Source organism: Nicotiana tabacum, chromosome 8 (assembly GCF_000715075.1).
Source record: "Nicotiana tabacum cultivar K326 chromosome 8, ASM71507v2, whole genome shotgun sequence".
Taxonomy (NCBI): Eukaryota; Viridiplantae; Streptophyta; class Magnoliopsida; order Solanales; family Solanaceae; genus Nicotiana; species Nicotiana tabacum.
In genome coordinates, this window is record NC_134087.1 from 208,543,687 (window position 1) to 208,564,745 (window position 21,059).

Consider the following 21,059-nt stretch of genomic DNA (forward strand, 5'->3'; position numbering starts at 1 on the left):
TAAATACAAAATACCAAATTCCAATCGCCTAACATTTTAGGGGCATAAAAAATAAAGTAAGGAACCATAGTAATGGGTTCAACAAGAGCGTTCTCATTTTTTGTCCACACTACCCATACTATATCACTCCCACTTAGCATAGTTAATCGTCAAAGTGGTTCATTAATATTGTTCCGTCAAGTTAGAGATCTTTAAATAGAAAAATTGTAAATTTATTTACTGAATTGTCAATTGGGTGCAAGTTTAAGAGGCAAAGGCCATTTTGCCTAAAATCTACACACTTCAGCTGCCGGACAAAACTCAACAATGGTGAGAGCAACACCTCCACCGCCCATCTGCTGACGTGGACGGAGCTCCCGCCGGCGAACAACTCCCCCTTCACTGCCGCCTCCGGCAATGTCTCTCGCTCAGGCGATCGTTCTCCACCACCGGCGACCAATTCCCACAGTTTTCGACCGTAAATGTTTTGATTGTTACACAACAACAAGCTATTGATTCAAGTGAAGAGCATTATTAAGGAAAGTGGCAAATTTTCCATTATTACTCAGTTCTGTCTCAATATTACAGGTATTTGTTCTACCAATTATTGTCAATTGCTATCCTTGACTGGGGAGAGGATTGCTAGTCTGCTACAGGGGCTATAGTTATTTTTCTGAAAAAACTAAAACAAACATTAGTGAGAACTTTTGAAAAATAAAAAGTGTATTCTGGAAAGTGGTTATAGCCACATATAGAACATTGGGTGTCGTTCGTACAGAACCATAGTTTTTGTGCATTGAGGGTGAAGGATAGATAGTTTTAAGAGATTAATAACCTGGAAATATGGGTACCAGATCTAGTAAAGACTATTGTTTCACTAATCTTTAACCAAATTCTAAGGATTAGAGTTCAAAGATTATAAGTAGTGAAAAACCATGTGTAGTAACATTGATGACCCAATATTTTTTAAAGATACGAAAAGACTCTCAATTTCTATCTTTTACTCATATAATAAATCAATTTACTTGGTTCTTCTCATCCAAATAAATCAAATCTTTAGTTCTTATTTACAATTTACTCGGTAATTTGTTTGCACATACCATTGCAGCCCTTTGAGGTATGCCTTTTGTCTGTCTTCTGAGATCTATTTCTTGCTTACTTTACTTTATGTTTTGTGCTTTATCCATTTGTTGATTGTTATTCGTATTAACAACGACGATCCAGTAAAATTTCATTAGTGGAGTCGGGAAAAGGTTAGCGTGTACACAGATTTTACACCCGTAGAGCAGAGAAGAGAAGCTATTTCCAAAAGACTTGTTATTCATATTAAGTCTGCAGATCACCTCTTGAATAATAGTTTCAACTTTGCATACCTGATATAAAGAGTTCATTTGTGGTACTTTAATGCTTTCTAATTCTATTTAGAGATATTATTTGACCAGAATTTTCAAGTAAAGTTCCCTTTCCAGATTTTGATGTTTTGTGCAATATGTTGGATTTTATAGAGATCTGATGTTCCAAGTTTAGCTCTTTTGACTTGCTGCAGTATTTTCTTCATACTGCTTTTTAATAAAACAAAAAAAAGAGGGTGCAATATGTGGCTAGTTTTCCTTAGTATTTCTTTCATTATAAATACATACTATTAAATCCGTTTCAATTTATGTGACACTTTTCTTATAAATCCGCTCAAAAAGAACGGACACATTTTTATACTTGGAAACATTTAATTTATACTTCCCATTTTACCCTTAATCAAAAGCTTTTATAGTCACACAAATGTTAACATGTTTATGACCGTAAGTTTCAAAAGCCTTATAGCCACATAAATGTTAATGACATGTTTAAGGTTACAAGTTTCAAAAATCTTTTTTCTTCTTCTTAAATTCCGTGTCAAATCAAATTATGTCGCATAAATTGAAACGAGGGGTAGATGCTATCGATCTACTTTAGAAAGTAGCTTTCATCTTATAGCATCTCGCTTGTTGTGGAAAATACGGTGTTGGTTTAGTCTTCAATGGGTAATGCCAGGCATGGTCAAAGAAGTTCCGTTTGGCTGGACCTTAGTTGCTCCACGAGCACTGACGTGGACCGTATGGAGAGAGGGTAATAGGATTGCTTTTGATAGAATTGAGAAGGATTTTGTACACTTGAGGAGTAGCCTTTTATCCCTTATTTCCTTTTGGTGCACCCACGTGATTCCTGTAGTTATAGAACATCTTTCGTGCAGAACCATAGTTTTTGTGCATTGAGGGTGAAGGATAGATAGTTTTAAGAGATTAATAACCTGGAAATTTGGATACCAGTACCAGATCTAGTAAAGACTATTGTTTCACTTATCTTTAACCAATTTCTGAGGATTAGAGATCAAAGATTATACGTAGTGAAAAACCATGTCTAGTAACATTGATGACATGAACATGAAATAGATGCAATGTTTTTTGAAGATACAAAAAACTCTCGATTTCTTTTTATATTTATATGATCAAGTCGTAGAATCGATGGAGATTTGAGACAGTGATGGCTGAAAATCTATCTGATGTTCTCTCTGTTTTTACCTTCCGTTTTGCAACTTTATTGATCATGTTATAAATACCATTGACGTCCTAAATCTTGCAGCTTTCAGGTCATAATTGGAATAGAATAGATATGGCTTATGCTAGTATTGCTTCTCTTATGAGAATGATAGAACTACTCTTGACATCCAAGTCGCCAATGCAATCTCTAATTTGCGATCACAAAGAAGAATTTCTTGCTCTTCAGGGAAAAGTTAGTTCCCTGGAAGTATTTCTCAAGAATTTTGAGAAAAGCAATGATACTGAGAAAATGGCATATTTGGAAGCGCAGATAAAAGATGTCACAAATGCTGTTGAACACACAATTCAACTGAGACTAACAGAAGCTGTAATGGCAGATGATGAAATGCAGAAAGAAAGGGAAGATAAGAGGCTTTTTGATAGCCTAAAACAAGTAGCAGAGGAGATTGATCATGTTCAGAATGGGTCATCAAACTTTCAAGATTATGATACAGTGAGCTGTTATCATAGGATATGGTTGCTGGAAAAACTGACACAATATGATGGATCGTCTCGTAAACTCAAAGTCATCTCGATCGCCGGGATGGGGGGCATCGGTAAAACGACTTTAGCAAAAGAGGTTTACGATTATGAATCAATTCGATCTCATTATGATGTTCGTGCCTGGACTACTGTATCTCAACAGTATAATGTAAAAGATATCCTCAAAAGCCTTCTGCATTCCACAATACCTGACAGATTTGACTTGGGTAATGAGTCAAGGCTAGCATACATGCTAGGAAAAAGTTTAAAGAGTAAGAGGTATTTAATTGTATTGGATGACGTGTGGAGCTTTAAAGCATGGGATGACGTGAGACAATGCATTCCAAGTAACAACAATGGGAGTCGAATATTGTTGACTACCCGTAACAAAGAAGTAGCTTATTATGCTGGTACAAAGAATCTTTCTTTGTGCATGGACCTCATGGATCAAGATGAGAGTTGGAACCTTGCCAAAAGTATAATGTTTGCAAATGAAGCATTGCCATATGACTTCGAGACTATTGGGAAGCAAGTTGTAGTGTATTGCCAAGGGTTACCACTAGCTATTGCCGTGATTTCTGCGCTTCTCTCCAGATCTAAACGGACAATAGAAGATTGGGAAAATATTGCTGAAGATGTCATGTCACTTGTCACAGAAGATCCATATGAACGATATCTACATGTGCTTGGGGTGAGTTACAATCACTTAACCAGTGACCTAAAAGCATGCCTTCTGTATTTTGGGATTTTTCCAGAAGACAGTGAGATTTCTGTGAAGAGTTTGGTGAGATTCTGGATGGCTGAGGGCTTTTTGAAGTCAGAAAAGGACTTGGAAAAAGAGGCTGAAAAGTACTTACAAGATCTTATCGACAGGCATCTAGTTCTTGTCGGGAAGAAAAGTTTCGATGGCACAAAAATTAGATCATGTAAGGTTCACAATCTAATACATGAGCTGTGCGTGAGAGAATTAGCTCAAAGCCAAGACATTTTTGTCATGAAAGACATTGTTTTTGATAAATCATATGAAGATGATGATTTGGATGAAGGTGACGATTCGGGTGGAGATGGTGATTCAGATGCAAAAGAAGCTCAAAGCCATGCTTTTTCTCCAGAATGTCATAATTTCAGTACGCATAAAATGCAGCCCTTTAAGCGATGGACTGATGACAGAATGTGTTTGGCCCTTCTTACCCCTGAACATGACCATATGATAAGCAGGCAGACAGATGATGATGATTACACTCTCTTGAAACGAACTCGTTCCATTTTCTCTTTTTGTCTTAATTCAACTTTTACTCTCCATTCAGAGCTTATTCATTTTAGTTTACTTAGAATCTTGGACTTGGGTACCACAAAGTTGAGAAGTTTCCCTCCACACGTCCTATGTCTCATTTGGTTGAGGTACCTAGCATTGTCAGGCATCGGTGGGGATTTTTATGTACCTCCAGAAATTTGCAGATTATGGAATCTGCAAACGCTCATTGTTAAATGGGGTAGTCCTAGATATGTGGCTTTTACGGAGAAAATTTGGGAACTAATGCAACTAAGGCAGCTCAGACTACGTAAATTTTATTTGTCAAATCCTCCAAGGGAATCTGATGATGAGGAGAGCTACTTGGCTTTTTCAAACATACATGCTATTTCTGGCTTGTCTCCAAGTAGTTGCACAAAGGAGGTTATTTCAGGGATTCGGAATGTTAAGAAGTTAGCAATCTATGGACATGCCAATGACTATAAAATCTTTCAAGAATCTAGACTTCTCGATAATTTTGTCCATCTGCATCAACTTGAAACATTGAGTTTTGAACTTGATCGTAGGTGGGACTCATCAGAAAACTGTCGGATTTCACCAGCAACTATTCCAAGTGCAAAAGCTTTTCCAGTATCACTCAGGAAGTTAAAGCTGGAGGCAACTGCTATAAGGTGGGAGGACTTGAACATCATAGGTGAGTTGCCTAACCTTGAGGTGCTGAAGCTGATGCGGAATGCTTGTATTGGCGAAGAATGGTATCCAATTGAAGGAAGATTTACTCGATTGAAGCTATTGCTAATTGAGAATTGTGATCTCAAGTACTGGAAAGCCACAGATGACAATTTTTGCGTCCTTGAGCGCCTCTTGATTAGACATTGCTATAGCTTGGAAGAGATACCCATTAAATTGGCATATATTTTCTCACTGCAACTCATTGAGTTAACTGGCTGTACAACCAAACTCGAGGCTTCTGCTGTACAAATTCAAGAAGAACAAGAAAACTTGGTAACAAACCCGTGGATGTCCGCATATGATTTAAGTATAACACTAGTAGTCGTACCCGCACAATGCGGTCGGGGGCGGAGGCACAAGCCGAAATACGGGTTCGGCCGAACCCAGTAGCTTTTGCTCGAATATTAAATCTAGAATGCGGTCAACATTAGAATTGTTATTAAGTTAAAGGGACTTATATAGTCATTGTTCTATATTTTTCTTTATCCTATTATCCAATGTTTAGTATTCTTACATTGTTAATAGAAATTTTTATTTAGCATATTACTTTGTTTAAAATTTTTGTCTGCTTGCTTTCTTTTTGTAATATAAGAGAAGATATATATATATATATATATATATATATATATATATATTATTTTACAGCCTTATGTACATTGTTGGCAATAATATTATCTGAGTCTTAATGAATAAAATCTCTATTAAATTAAAGGGACTTATATAATCATAGAATAACTTTTTTGTTATGTATTTTTTATTATGTTATCTATTTTTTTTATATAATTACACTATTAATATAAATTTTTATTAGCATAATACTTTATTTAATATTTTTGTCTACTAATTTTATTTTTTGCAATGTAAAAAACGATATATATTTTATTACTCTTGATTTTTTTTATTTTAAATTTATCTTATTATTTTCAATAATATTATCTGAATTTTAATGAATAAAATCTATACTAAATTAAAGAGAGTTGTATAGTCATTGAAGAACTTTTTTGTTTTGTATTTTTTATATGGTAATTTTTATTTTTTTATTTTAAAATAATTTATAAATTCTAACTTGAAACTACTCTTCAATTTGAATGGACAATTTTTTTTTTCTAATTTTTGTTTTTATTATAAAATATATTATTTTATAGATATTTAAATTCACAAATAATAATCAATAACTAATTATTAACTGCTTATTCCATGTGATATTTTTTTAGGCTACCATTTGGCTTAAGAAAATGACTTTTTCCTCTACTTTCAATAATATATATAGATTATATTCCGGAATGAACTTTCCATAATTGCTTATGACACATGTATTTATTTATTATGGTTACTCTCGTTTCTCATTTCCACAAGTTATACCTCGTTTTTTAACTAATCCATCCACGTAAGCTTTCACCTCCTGTGGTGAACCTCATGTATTAAAATATCACAAAGTTACATAGGAGCTGGTCTAGGCCATACTCCCAAATCCCAATCCCTATAAAAAAGAGGGGAAATAACCTATAAAGTGTGGCAGATGGTAATCGAGCCTCAGCTGGTGTTGAGCAGATAAATTGGTCAGTTGTGTCACATAATAAAAGGGCTGCTACAGATCTTAAAATGCAGGAAGTTGCATCAGAAGACATTAGGTGTAGTAATGCTTTTGATGCATTGGTCATTGAACAAGAAGATGGAGAGAATGATCATGCTAAGAAATTGGGACTGGTATGTGGAGATACAATCTCAAAATATGGAAAAAACAACTCTACAACTAGTGGAAAGCAACAACACATTTCTCACAAAACTGGTGCTCGAGTGAAGGAACAGGCTGCTGGGACTTTAACAATACCTGATATCCACGCTGCAGCACATGAGCAGACTGAACTGATGGCAAGATCAAGCAGTAATGAAGGCCTCCAAGCTCATAGTTCCAATGTGCATATGTTGCAATTTTCCAATCCTCATCTAGAGCAAATCATCAAAAATGCCCAAAATGAAATGATGATGAATTGTACATTGGCTAAACAACCTTTTGTCCCGCTGAACACTTCCGTGTTTGATGTCCCATCTCAATCAGTGGAGTCGTTTGGGGTGTTTGAAGGTGAATCTGGAAAGCCTAGTTTATCAATAGGATATAATAACGAGGTAATACAGTTGATGGATATTAACTCTAAGCTATGGGCTAACCAACGTGAATATGAAGATGAAGAAGATTTGGGCATAGGTTTTGCAGAGGATTCATCTGATGAAGGTGAGAAGGGTAGTGGGGATGAGGAGGTGCTGTCAATAACACCTAAAACCGGCAGCTCCACAAAGGTAAACTCTAATAGAAAACTTAATGCAACAACACTAGCTTTTGTGCCTCAAGCTGGAAAACAACAGGCTGGACCAAACACAACAGGTGTTTCTCTACTGAAAAATGCAGCAAGGCCTGGACAACAACAACAGAGTAATGCAATCATACCAGCTGTGACATCTATGGAGGAACAAACATCAGAAGCACAAGAAACTATTGAACAACAACAACACACTGGAAAAAGGCACGATGCTGCAACAACAACTACAACAACTCGAAATGCAAGAGCTGGAAATTTAGCTCACACCTATGCAACACAGTCCAAGCAGCAGCAACAAGCCATGGAAAACACTCCAACTGATAGGCGTAATGGTGATCAACAAGCAGTAGCTGGAAGATTGGTTCAAACTGTAGAATCGAAGCAGCCCACTACAGTGATTCAAACGATGGGGCAGCAGCATATTGTGACAACCAATCCTGCTATTTCATTAGAGGAGAGGAAGTTATTGGATGCAATGGATGGAAACACATTGGTGTCACTTGGGTTTGAACAAAATGATCCACAACCAGTACAATTGGGGAGAGACTTGCATGAAGAAGGAGAGGAAGATGCAATGATACAACAATGCAGAGCAGAGGCCGCAAGAAAAGGAGATTTATCACCTATGCATAGCGGCAAAGGTAAGAAGACACATACAAAGAAAAATAGTTGGGACGACAAGGTCAGTGATTTTTTAAATGTTAGGCGACTTCCAATGAGAGTTGCCAAACAAAATCATGATGCCCCAACTACACCCACGAGGTCCAACCGCTCAAAAAAGAAGTCATGAATTTTGAAGACATTTTGAAGAGTTGGGAGAGTGATGACAAAGAATTACAAATTGAAGAATTTATAAGTTTGGGCAAGAAGGGACAACAATTTAATTACATCTTCATTTTATTCTACCATTATGTTAGTATACTCATTTGTAATATCATCACAGAATATGTTATAAACTCTGTGATGATCATTAAATATTTGGTACTTTCCAGTTCTTTCTTTTAACATGCTTGTTAGTAAGCGAGGCTTTTTATTTGCCTCAATAGGATTAGTAAGTTAAGGTTTAGCCCGGTTTGTGCTGTTGCCGACGTTGGAAAAATATCCACATGGCTATGAGATTATATGCCCTCGTGAGACGTTGCCGACAGCTACACCATGAATCCTCTACATGAGGCTGTCATCATAAGGCAGTGTGAGGCGCAGAGGAGTGATTATATAGCCAAGACATATGGGTAACAATACCGGTGCTATTGTCCCCCTTATTTGTACTTTTCCTAATTGTTGTATTTTCTTTTCTTTTATTAATAAAAAACTACCCCTAGGCGCTTGCCTAGCGAATTGCTAAAAAAATAAAATAAAGTGAAATAGATGGGTCAAGAATTAGGGATAAAGAGAAAAAAAAATTGAACCCAAGTACTTTTGCCAGCTAACTACTAAAAATTTTCTGTGACTTCACTGCATTATCAGCGTTAGGTCCTAAATAGCCGTAGGAATGACTGTTCAAATACTACACATATTTTACCTTTTTTTTTTTTTTGTTTCCCACCTGGTGTTCGGTACCAGCATTGGAATCCAACTATATCCGGATTCGAGGCCCCATTCGGGGGAAAGCACTCCCACCCAAGGATTTTATCATACCCAGGGCTCGAACTCAAGACCTCTGGTTAAGGAAGGAGCAGTCCCATCCACTGCACTACATACTTCGGTGATTACATTTAACTTTTCAAATTACTTCTCTATCTTATGAGATTAACTAAGGAAATAAATGCATTGAGTTTAGAAATTAAAAATAATACTTTTACCTTGTATTTACTTAATTTTATTTACTTTATATATTACGCATACTAATTGTACGTAAATATTTTGATATTTACATCGTAATATACAGGGGCGGACCCACGTGGAGTCAAGTGGGTTCATATGAACCCGCTTCATCGAAAAATAACACTGTATATATAGGTATATTTTTGCTGTTTTCAGACAAGTAAAGGTATAAATATAATTTTGAACCCACTTGAAACAAGTAAAATGCCTAGCCTGTTGGTAAAGAGGGTTCAAATGTATGTTGAAAGTAGTAATCTGAAAAGAAGACAAAAAGATAAAGTTACCGCGTAGGAATCGATTGGACTGGAGCCCAATTTTCATAGTCGAAGCAAGATTGTAGATGGTGTATTGGAAAACTAATAACTAATTAAATGGAGGAATGGAAAAGATGATACTCACTCCGGTCAAAATAAGTGGTTTTTCTATTTTTTTTTTGTGGTAATTTTTTTATATTTCAAGAATGAATTAATTATTTTTTTTCTATATATCCTTGGAGTAAATAGTGTTGGAGTATGTGTTAGGACTTAGGAGTATTTATGTGAAAAGATAGTAAATGTTAATATAGTTAATTTTATTGCTAAGTAATGTTAAAAGATGAATTTCTTAATCTGTGTGAAAACGACTAAAAAATCACTTATTTTGAACCGAAGAGAATATTCACAAATTTGTAATTATTATTAGATCGAAGGTGAAAGAGTTAACTATTCAATTCACATTTTAAAGACGGATATTAATTGTGTAGATAGTGGAAGATGAAAGATATTCTAAATTTAATACTAGTTTACAATAACTGACATTAAATTAAGAAACATATTTGTCAATTTTTCAATTCGAAAAAATCCGTTCACATTTTACATTTAATATATGTAATATACAATTTATTATATATTGAAATGTAAATTTACGTTTTAGTAAATTTGATGGGGTAAAATGGTAATCCAAATTTGAAGGTAGGGGCTGCCCACTTTTAGTATAAACTAGTTTCTAGACACGTGTGTTGCACGTGTATCCTATGCTAAATTGTACAAATATTTTGAAATAATACATATTTTTAGAATAAACGTAGAATGAGTTACATGAAATTTAAAATAGAAAAATATAAGCTCAAATTAATTAATGATGAGTGTTGCGACCAAAACACTCACGCAAGTATACACGATCGACAAGTAATATAGTAGTAAGTAAAGTATTGTTCCCACGAGGAATTGTGATCAACTTATCGACTGATATAGACTCAAACAATTATCAATTCAAGCTAAATTATCACAAAATATATAAAGAACCAATTTACAATTTACTTAGTAATTAAACAATAATTCAACACAAAATTACAACACCAATTACACAATATTTTGATAACAATTTGGATAAAGATATTCCAGGGTCATGGACTTGCTAGAGATCATGCTACTATCTTAGCTTAAGATTGATTCATTAAATTATCCGGGTTATTGATTATAGGGTTAATAATACTCATAAGAATCTGTCGAGTTCTTCTGCGCCTATTCAAGTTACATTAATACCTATATGTCTATGGTATTAATATTAACAAAAATACATTTACAACTCCTATTCTTCAACCAAACAAGACAATTAAGTATATGTCTATCTTAATCGCAAATCCTTCACCCGATGCCCAGGATTCAGATCTTGTTCTATTTGATTCTATATGCAATCAAGAATTTCCTTTTTCAAGTTTAACTCAAGATTCGTAAATAACATTTCACTGTTAGCTACGCAGTAAAATAATTAAAAGCAGAATCAAATAAACAACCCATAACAATAGATTCAATATGTTCAATCTAAGTTTCAAACAACATAATCATCTAACATCCATGACCCCAGAATACTTGGGTTTTTAGCTACTCATATTCATACAAAAATCAACAATAAAAGTCTTAAACATAATATAAGTAAATACTAGAAGAAAGTTTAGAAGAACTCTTTGAATCTTTGCTCCAAGATGTTGTTCTTCTTTGATTTTCCTCTCCAAGATGAGTCTTCTCCTTCTTCTCTCTCTAAAATCTGATTAGCTCCCTTAAAAATCTGAGTATTCAATAATGGAGCTTTACTTTATGTAAGTTGAGTGGATTCCTTTCAGATTGCCAATTTTACCCCTCAATAATGCATTTCCCGGACTGGACTAGCGCGAGCGCGCTACTGCCAGCGCTACAGCCCGCGCTAATTGGGTTTCCTTCTGGTCGGATCACTGAACTAGCGTGGGCGCGCTAAGCTAGCGCTACTGCCCGCGCTAGTGGGGTTTCCCGTTGTTTAAGTGCTGCTGCTCCATTGTTTTTGTCCTTTAACTCCATTTTTCGCTTGGATTACCATCATAAGCCCTCATTTGTTTATTTAACTCCTGTGAAATATTAAAGTCACCATTAGAGCCAAATTTTGCATTATTTACACATTTACGACATTAAAACATCCTTAAGTTAGAGCCAAAACATTGGCCATACTATACAATTTAGCCTATTATCAACACCCCACACTTAGTTCATTGCTAGTCCTCGAGCAATCCACTATATTCTTTAGAGATTCCTTCACTCAACCATTTTCCCTAACGCATTACATCTAGAACAATGTACATACATTACGCCTAGCAGTGAACAATCCTAGCCTTAAAGCTGACTCTCAAGTGCCATGCAATATTCAAACCTCCTCAACGTACTCTACATAAAAGTCAAGACTTACTTTTCCGTCACAAGTCATATGCCCTCACCATCACGTCAACAAGAATTATTTGGAATTTAATCCACACATTCGAGTCATACACTTACATATATCAATGAAAGCACTCACTCTCACAATAGAAGTCATATGCATGCAATTGGTACCATAAGCTTGCCCGTAATGTAAATCTCTACTAACGTAGGCTGGCTCGACTCAAAATCAATTAGGATTTTTTTCATAGTTGTAATGTGGGCTAAGGGACATGTAGGATATATTTAGGAATAGTGACTAACTCCCCTAAGCACTTTAACACATCACATGTTGCACTCATTCTTCAACCCATTTTTTCATTCACAAACAATATCATCACCCAAATATTCCTTTCTTCTTTAAGCACTTTATTAATTCATACCCACTAGCTGGAACAAAACACAATGTATTTATTTATTCAATTTCCGCTAGTGGTGTATATGTTACAAAACAAGTGCACTTTCTAACCTTTCATTGGTTCCACTCAAAAGCCACCCCACACTTAATTCCTTCTTAATTCTTTTAGCATTCTTATCACAATTAAAGTACTTTAAGAGGTAAAAGGTTCAAAACAAGATCAATTAAGGACAAAAGGGTGTAGGCTTGCAATGTGGTTGCCAAACAAAAGTCTATAAGCTCAATAGGGTTAACTAGGGATACATTTTATTTGTGATTAGCAATTACGCTCAAAAAGTTCAAAGAAAGCCTAAGATCATTTTTCAAACCGAGCATCACCTAATGTTTCGCTTTAATTCACATACCGGGAAAGTTCTAGACACAAATACAATGCATGAACTACACAATTTCTCACCATACATGGCATATGACTCATTAAGATTAGCTCATCAAGACGCTCCATTACGAGCAGTCAATTCAGTGACAAACATACAATTTAAGGCACTTTCAGTGAGATTCAACAGTTAGCACTAAGCGTTACACTCTAGGGTCTATTGTGTTCAGGAGTGTCAACACTATGGGTTCTCTTTTCTTTAGCTTGTAACCCCTTATTTTAATCTACAAATCAAAAATTGAAAACAGAAATTAAAAACTACCTATGCCCGGTTCAAGATAAACCCTTGGAAAAGAACCGCGGCCTAAAGAAAAACCAAGGGGGAGTTGTTACCCTACATGAAAATAAAAAATCTTTTTGTTGTTTTCTCTAAGCTCAGTCCCTCAAGAACTCCTGTTGAAAGGAATCCATCATCGGGCCGAGCCATTTTATATTATTTTTTTTATTTTTACTTCACACAGATAACTGTCTAGTCAAACAATACCAATTCAACAATACCAAACAACCAAAACAATCCAAACAATCCTGAAAATCCAAAACAATTAAAGATACACTTGAAGGAAATGAATGAAATCCCCCACCCCATACTTAAAGCTAAAGACCTGTCCCCATGGCTTAAATTTTAAACAAGCAGTGAGGTAAAGAGACTTCCCCGAAAGGTCAATCCTAGTCGGAGACAGAGCTGACGTCTACATTGCATGCCCGACCCAATGCACGAAGCCAACCTATGATCAGGTTCTCCGTTTTCTTCTGCTGAGTTGCCATTTCATCAACACGTTTCCCCAAATCATTCACTGATGTTTTTATTTCAGTTATCTCCTGCTCCATGAGGTCTAGCCATTGTCCCCGACTGGCCCTAGATGGGCCTGCAACATTAGCAGCTTGTGGTTGTGCTGGTTGTGCATCATCTCTCATCTCCACATCATCAGCTCCCTCTTGTTGGTCCTTCTCCTCATCATCATCACTGTCTTCAGAATCATGACCAACCAATTCTGCAGCAGCTACCTCCTCTTTACCTGTGGTGACCCTCTCAACCGTGAAAGGATTGACTACAGTTAGTCGGCCATCTAGGTCGAGATTATTTGGCACATTGGCTTGAAGGCACAGCCGGGTGACAAAAGATGGGTAATACAACCCATATCGTTAAACTCGAACCCTCTCAAACATTTCATTATGTAATAATAATGCCACATCAAACCACCCCCTGTTCATAAAATACCAGATTAAGCATGCTCGAGGAATATTCACTTCAGACAGATTTTTGGAAGGTAAGAGGCGGCTGTTGATGAAGTACAACCAACATTTGGCTTCGAACTTAAGGGCATTGGAGTGGAACTTGCTTCCATATTTATACCACTATATATTGGCATCTGGTCGACAAATGATGTCAGTGAATGTGGCCCATGGAATAAGCTTGCTGTTATATACTTGGTATGCATCCATGTACTCCTCCTCCACTTGGGGTAGCGTGTATAAAGCCCGGATAGTTTCTACAGATGCATTGACTGGTTGCTTGCGCACTGTAACATTGTAGTCATTATGTTTTGGGAGGTTGGCATAAAATTCCCTCACAAGCATTATATTTGCAGTGATTGGCTCCTCGAAGAAGATCTCAAGTCCACGCCTCCTCAACTCGAAAGGTATATTGGGATAGGTAATAGCCAGAGCATTTGGATCCATGGCTTGTTCTGATACCATTGTTTTAGCCTCTTTTTTATTAAACCCGTCCTCTGCCTTGGCGGACACAAAATTTTTGGCTATTGAAAGGCCTAGTATCAATTGACTTTCGGGGCCGACCCCCAGTATTGGCTGTAGCCGGGCGGCGGGAGGAGGAACTTGATGCTGGGCGTTTAGGAGGAGCCATGGTACCTGCAATTAGTTCAAAGTTAGCCTTATTCAATCGGGTGACCAAACCGAGGCTACTTACACTTCACTACGTAATTGGTCACAACACTTCCTCCAAAGAGGCATTTTATCAAACACATGGTGAGCATGGTAAGTTTCAAGCTTCACCCAGCCCTATAACACAATGTACACACCATCAACCAACCCAATCACTACATCACACCACCATACTCATAAGTTTTCAACTTCTCAGCCCAACCACCCCACTAGCATGTGTTTCAACCCATAATAATGCTACATTCTACTATACAAAGTAAGAATAAATAAGAAAAATTACACAAACTATCCTAGAAAAATAAATTTTTTTTTGAAGAAACTATCCTAAAGAGATAAATAAATTGTCAATCCCATAATAATGCTACATAATAATGCTAAACAAGAAAAATTGAAGAAACTAAATAACAAGAAGAAGGAGAACATATACCTGAGCAAGAGAGAGAGATTGAGTAAGAAGAGGAAATTAGGGTGGTGGGTAGTTGGATATGGGGTAGATGAAGAAGAGGAATGTTAGATGAAGAAGAAGAAGAAAAGGGGTTAGGGTTAGGGATTTTAGGCGTTAGAGTGGGGGGATTTGGGTGTGGGGATGTTAGATGTAGTGTAGATTGTTTTTAGAAGGGGGGGGGGGGTAAGTTAAAGAAGTAAAAAAAAAAAAATTCAAGAACCGGACTTACCTGGACTAGCGCGGGCATTAGCACTGGATTAGTGCAGCCGCGCTAGTTGAGAGGTAGAAAGAAACTCATTTAACGCGGGCACTAGCGCTGGATTAGCGCGCCCGCGCTAGTTGCTCATAAGCGAGGCAGACGGAAACCCATTTAGCGCGGGCTATGCGCGGTCGCGCTAGTTCAGGGATTCTTTTTTTTTTTCGACTTGGTCTTTTTTACACGAAGTTACATACTACACTTACAACACATTCATGGGTTGCCTCCCACGCAGCGCCTGATTTAACGTCGCGGCACGACTCAACCTGTTCTCAGGCATCCTTCAAGTCCACCGAGGTCTTGTGACGTGCAAAGTCACCACCCCAGTAATGTTTTATCCTTTGACCATTCACTAAGAAGGTTCCATTTGAACTCATATCCCACAGTTCCACAGCTCCATGAGGCTTCACGCTTACCACAACAAAAGGGCCCGACCAACGAGATTTAAGCTTTCCGGGAAGAAGCTTCAACCTCGAATTGAACAAAAGAACTCCTTGCCCTGGCTCGAACTCTCGAATTTGAATGTGCTTGTCATGCCAACTCTTAGTTTTCTCTTTATACAATTTGGCATTTTCATATGCGTTTAATCGAAACTCTTCGAGCTCATCTAATTGCAGCAGCCTCTTCTCTCCAGCTAAGTCCCCATCCATATTTAACTTCTTTATCGCCCAATAGGCCTTGTGCTCAAGTTTGATGGGTAAGTGACATTCCTTCCCATACACTAATCTATACGGAGAATCACCTATGAGAGTCTTGTATGCAGTTCGATATGCCCACAATGCGTCGTCCAACTTCCCGGCCTAATCTTTTCTATTTGCACTCACTATTTTCTCAAGAATTTGCTTGACCTCTCTGTTTGAAACCTCCACTTAACCACTCGTTTGTGGGTGATAAGCAATGGAGACCTTATGCTTGACCCCGTATTTTACAAGGACGTTGTTCAATAGTTTATTACAGAAATGCGTACCTCCATCACTGATCAACACTCTGGGAGTTCCAAAACGGGTGAAAATGTGCTTCTTGACAAAGTTTACCACCACCTTTGCATCATTAGTGGGAAGAGCAATGGCCTCCACCCACTTAGACACATAGTCGACTGCCACCAAGATGTACCTATGACTGTTAGAGTGTGGAAACGGTCCCATGAAGTCAATTCCCCAAACATCGAAAAGTTCCACTACCAGAATGTTTTACAGCGGCATCTCGTGCTTCTTCGTGATCGTTCCGGTTCTTTGGCACCTGTCACACATTTTAACAAAGGCGTGTGCATCCTTAAACAATTTCGGCCAATAGAAACCTGATTGTAGCACTTTCTGAGTGGTCCTATCTCCACCGTGATGACCCCTGTATGGCGAGGCATGACAGCTATGAAGTATGGAACTTATTTCTTCCTCAAGAACACACCTCCGCACCAACTGATCTGCATAGAGCCTATATAAGAAAGGTTCATCCCACATGTAGAGCCTCACGTCATGCAAGAACCTTCTTCTATTATCTGGTGTCAATTCTGGTGGTGTCACCCCACTTGCAATAAAGTTCACATAATCTGCGTACCATGGAGTTGTGCCTGAGGTGATTGCCAATAACTGCTCATCAGGGAATGTTTCTGTGATTACACCCCCTTCAGCCACATGATTCCGATTTTCTAATCTGAATAAGTGGCCAGCCACTTGATTCTCTGTTCCTCTACGATCTCGGATATCTAAATCAAATTCTTGCAACAGTAGGACCCACCGAATCAGTCTCGGCTTGGCGTCCTTTTTCTCAAACAAGTATCTGATGGCTGAATGATCTGTGTAGACGATGACTTTGGTCCCCACAAGATATGATTGGAATTTGTCAAACGCCCATACCACTGCAACAACTCTTTTTCAGTGACAGTGTAGTTCATCTGATCTAGATTCAGGGTTTTGCTCGCATAGTAAATGGAGTGAAAGATCTTGTTTCTCCTTTGCCCTAAAACAGCTCCAATGGCCAAGTCGCTTGCATCGCACATCAATTCAAATGGTTGCTCCCAATCCGGAGCAATTATGATAGGTGCAGTCACCAGCCTTTCCTTCAGCTCCTCGAATGCCTTCAGACAAGCATCATCAATTTAAAGGCGACATCCTTCTCAAGCAACCTGCACAAGGGAGAGGAAATTTTCGAGAAATCTTTAATAAAACGATGATAAAAATCTGCATGGCCTAAGAAGATGCGGATGCCTTTAACAGATATTGGTGGAGGCAACTTTTCAATTCCTTCCACCTTTGCCTTGTCCACCTGCAAACCATCTTTGGACACCTTGTGTCCCAAAACTATACCTTCACGTACCATGAAATGGCACTTTTCCCAGTTTAGCACCAAGTTAGTCTCTTCACACCGAGCAAGTACTTTATCGAGGTTCATTAAGCAGTTATCAAAAGAGCATCCAAAAACAGAAAAGTCATCCATGAATACTTCTACAAACCTCTCGACCATGTCAGTGAAAATGGCCATCATACACCTTTGGAAAGTCGCAGATGCATTACAAAGACCAAATGGCATTCTCGTGAACGCATACGTTCCATAAGGACACGTAAAAGTGGTCTTTTCTTAGTCCTCGGGAGCTATAGCAATCTGATTATACCCCGAGTAACCATCTAGGAAGCAGTAGTACTCCTGGCCAGCTAATCTATCGAGCATTTGGTCAATAAAGGGGAGGGGAAAGTGGTCCTTCCGGGTGGTATTGTTCAATTTTCTATAGTTAATGCAAATTCTTCACCCGGTGACAGTTCTTGTTGGGATTAAATCATTATTTTCATTTACTACCACAGTCATCCCCCCTTTCTTGGGGACACATTGAATGGGACTTACCCATTTGCTTTCAGAGATAGGAAATACAATACTTGCATCAAGCCACTTAATCACTTCTTTTCTTACCACCTCTTTCATTGGATTGTGTCGGCGTTGTTGCTTAACACTGGGATTCTTCCCCTCCTCCATGAGGATTTTGTGTATGCAAAAGGCTGGACTAATGCCCTTAATGTTATACATTGTCCACCCCAGAGCATGCTTGTGCTTACGTAGCACTCTCAACAGCTTTTCTTCCTGCAATTGAGAAAAGTCAGAAGAAACAATAATAGGTAAGGTGTCAGAATCACCCAAATAAGCATATTGCAGGTGAGATGGGAGAGGTTTAAGCTCAAATTTTGGGGCTTTCTCAATTGACGGCTTTGGAGGAGGTCCCTCTGGTCTATTCAAAGGCTCGAAGGGGTATCCCTTGCATGTACGCACAAGATGTATCTAGGATGTGCATCATCTTCTCAACCTCCTCGTCGTCCCCCAGGCTATCAAGCAACATAAGTGCTTTCTCTAGAGAATCGTCTAGATATACACTCGGATAATGAATCTGCTCATCAGCCTCAACAACAGATATCATTGAGAACTCCTCATAGTGGCAGGGAAGTTGGATTGCTTTGTAGACATTAAAAACTGTTTCCTCGTCATCTACCCTCAAGATCATCTTTCCCTCTCTCACTTTGATAATTGCATCACCAGTAGCCAAGAGAGGTCTCCCCAATATGATTGGGACAAGTTCATCCGCCTCATAATCGAGGATAATGAAATCAGTCGGGAAGATAAATTTCCCGATCTGCAGCAACACATCTCCAATCACCCCCTCAGGGTGTGATATTGACCTATCAGCCAGCTACAAAATCACCGTAGTTGGCCTGGGAGCTCCCAGACCCAAATGTTTGAACAAAGACAGGGGCATCAGATTTATGCTTGCCCCCAAATCATAAAGAGCACGACCCACATCAATATTACCAATACGCACAGGAATCGTAAAGCTGCCAGGGTCCTTAAGATTTTGCGGGAGCTTATTTTGGACCTTAGAAGTGCACTCCTCAGTAAGTGCAACTGTCTCAAATTCAGTCAATCTTCTCTTATGAGCCACTATGTCTTTTATGTACTTAGAATATTTTGGGATTTAGCGAAGCACATCAACCAATGGAATATTCAATTGAACCTGGATCAACATGGAGAGAAATTTGCTGAACATGCGATCATCATTCTTCTTTTGTAATCTTTGAGGGAAAGGTGGTGGTGGCCTTGGGGCCTCTACTTGCTTTGGAATTTCAGCAGTCTTCTCTGGCTCGTTTGTCACTTTAGGGATCAACTCACCCTCAGGTATGGGTTTATCTTTCCTTTTCTTTGGAACTTCCTCAAGCTCCCTTCCGTTCCTAAGTGTAACTACATTTATTTGCGGATTCTTTTCTGTATCACTGGGGAGAGTGCCTGCAGGTCTAGTGTTCTGATTTGTTGCTAGCTACCCCATTTGCCTTTCAAGATTTGTGAAATCAGTTCTGAGCTGCTGATTGTCAATCAACAACTTCTTTAATAGTTCATTAGTGCTTTCTTCCATTTGTTAGGGAGGTCTCTGAGGATGATTGAAATTTCCTTGGGGTCTAAATTGATTCTGATTTGATTGATTCCCACCCCAAGAGAAATTAGGATGATTCCTCCAATTTGGATTGTAATTATTCCCATATTGTGCTTGTTGGTTCATCAGACTTCTGCTTTGTTGCCTCACATAATATATAGATTCAGGATTCACGGGCACATGTCACTCGTGTGATTGTCACCACACATTTCATAACAAATTGACATTGGTTGAACTTGCTGCATTTGTTGTATCGGTCCCATTGTCATTCTAGTCATTTGATTTGCCAATTTTGCTATATCTGCTCTCATGGCGGAAATGTCATCAAGTTCAAGTACCCCTGCTTTTTGTTTCATTGCTCTCCTTGGTTCTCCTTCACCTTGCCAATTATGATCATTAGCAGTAAAGTTATTTAGCAGAAGTTGTATTTCACTGTATGGTCTCGCCATGCAACTACCTCCACAAGCTGAATCAAGATTCATCTTGGAAGTCTCGTCTAATCCATCAACAAAATTATGGCCCAATACCTCATCAGTTTGACAATGATGTGGACAGTCTCAAAGTAGTTTCTTGTATCTTTCCCAAGCTTGGCGAAGAGTTTCACCATCACGTTGTTGAAACCCAAGAATCTGACTCCACAAAAACTTTGTCTTTTTAGTGGGGAAAAAACTTGATTAGGAATTTCTTTGCCAAATCATTCCAATTATGGATTGAATTAGCGGTCTCCTTTTGCAACCATTCTCTAACCTCCCCCAACAATGAAAAAGGAAACAATGTCAGCCTGACATAATCCTTGGAAACATTTGGATAGTTGTAAGTATCCGTTATTTCCAAAAAATTCTAAATGTGCCTTTGTGGGTCTTCATGAGATAGACCTACATATTGCCCAGTGGACTGTATCAGCTGCACCATGTACTGTTTAAGCTCAAAGTGACTGGTGATTTTAGGCTTCATAATAGCTTGAGTCATATTAGCAAGGTTCGGCCTTGCTGCTTCTATCACCGGACGTTCTTGGTTACCTGCCATCACTGTTGGCCGTGGTTAAACTTGAATGTCCAACTCTCCTTTTGTTTTGTATCTAGCTTCCAACTCCTTCCTCTTTCTATGATGTGTTCTTTCAATTTCAGGATCAAGAGGAAAGAGATTGTTTGTGCTTCTACTCCTCCGCATTCAGGAGAAGAGCCTTCACAACACAAACAAAGTAGATTGAAAACCGTCTCTCAGGCTTGAGGAGGAGCCCAAACTCCTGCTACTTGCACTCCGGAGCAGATGACTCCCCAGTTTTAGACTCTAGCAGCTCAGCTAGTTGGAGAAATTCAGCTGGGCGTGGAAGCTCAGATCGGTGATGGAGCAGTTATGTCTACTGATGCCTTGTGGAGATTGGACAGGTTCACCAA

The 21,059-nt window shown here is 38.2% G+C and overlaps 1 pseudogene; it reads left to right on the forward strand.

Annotated features, from left to right (window-relative positions):
- Positions 1-426: 426 nt before the first annotated feature.
- On the forward strand, positions 427-5,447 carry LOC107759027 (putative late blight resistance protein homolog R1A-3; annotated as a pseudogene).
- The last annotated feature ends 15,612 nt before the right edge of the window (positions 5,448-21,059 follow it).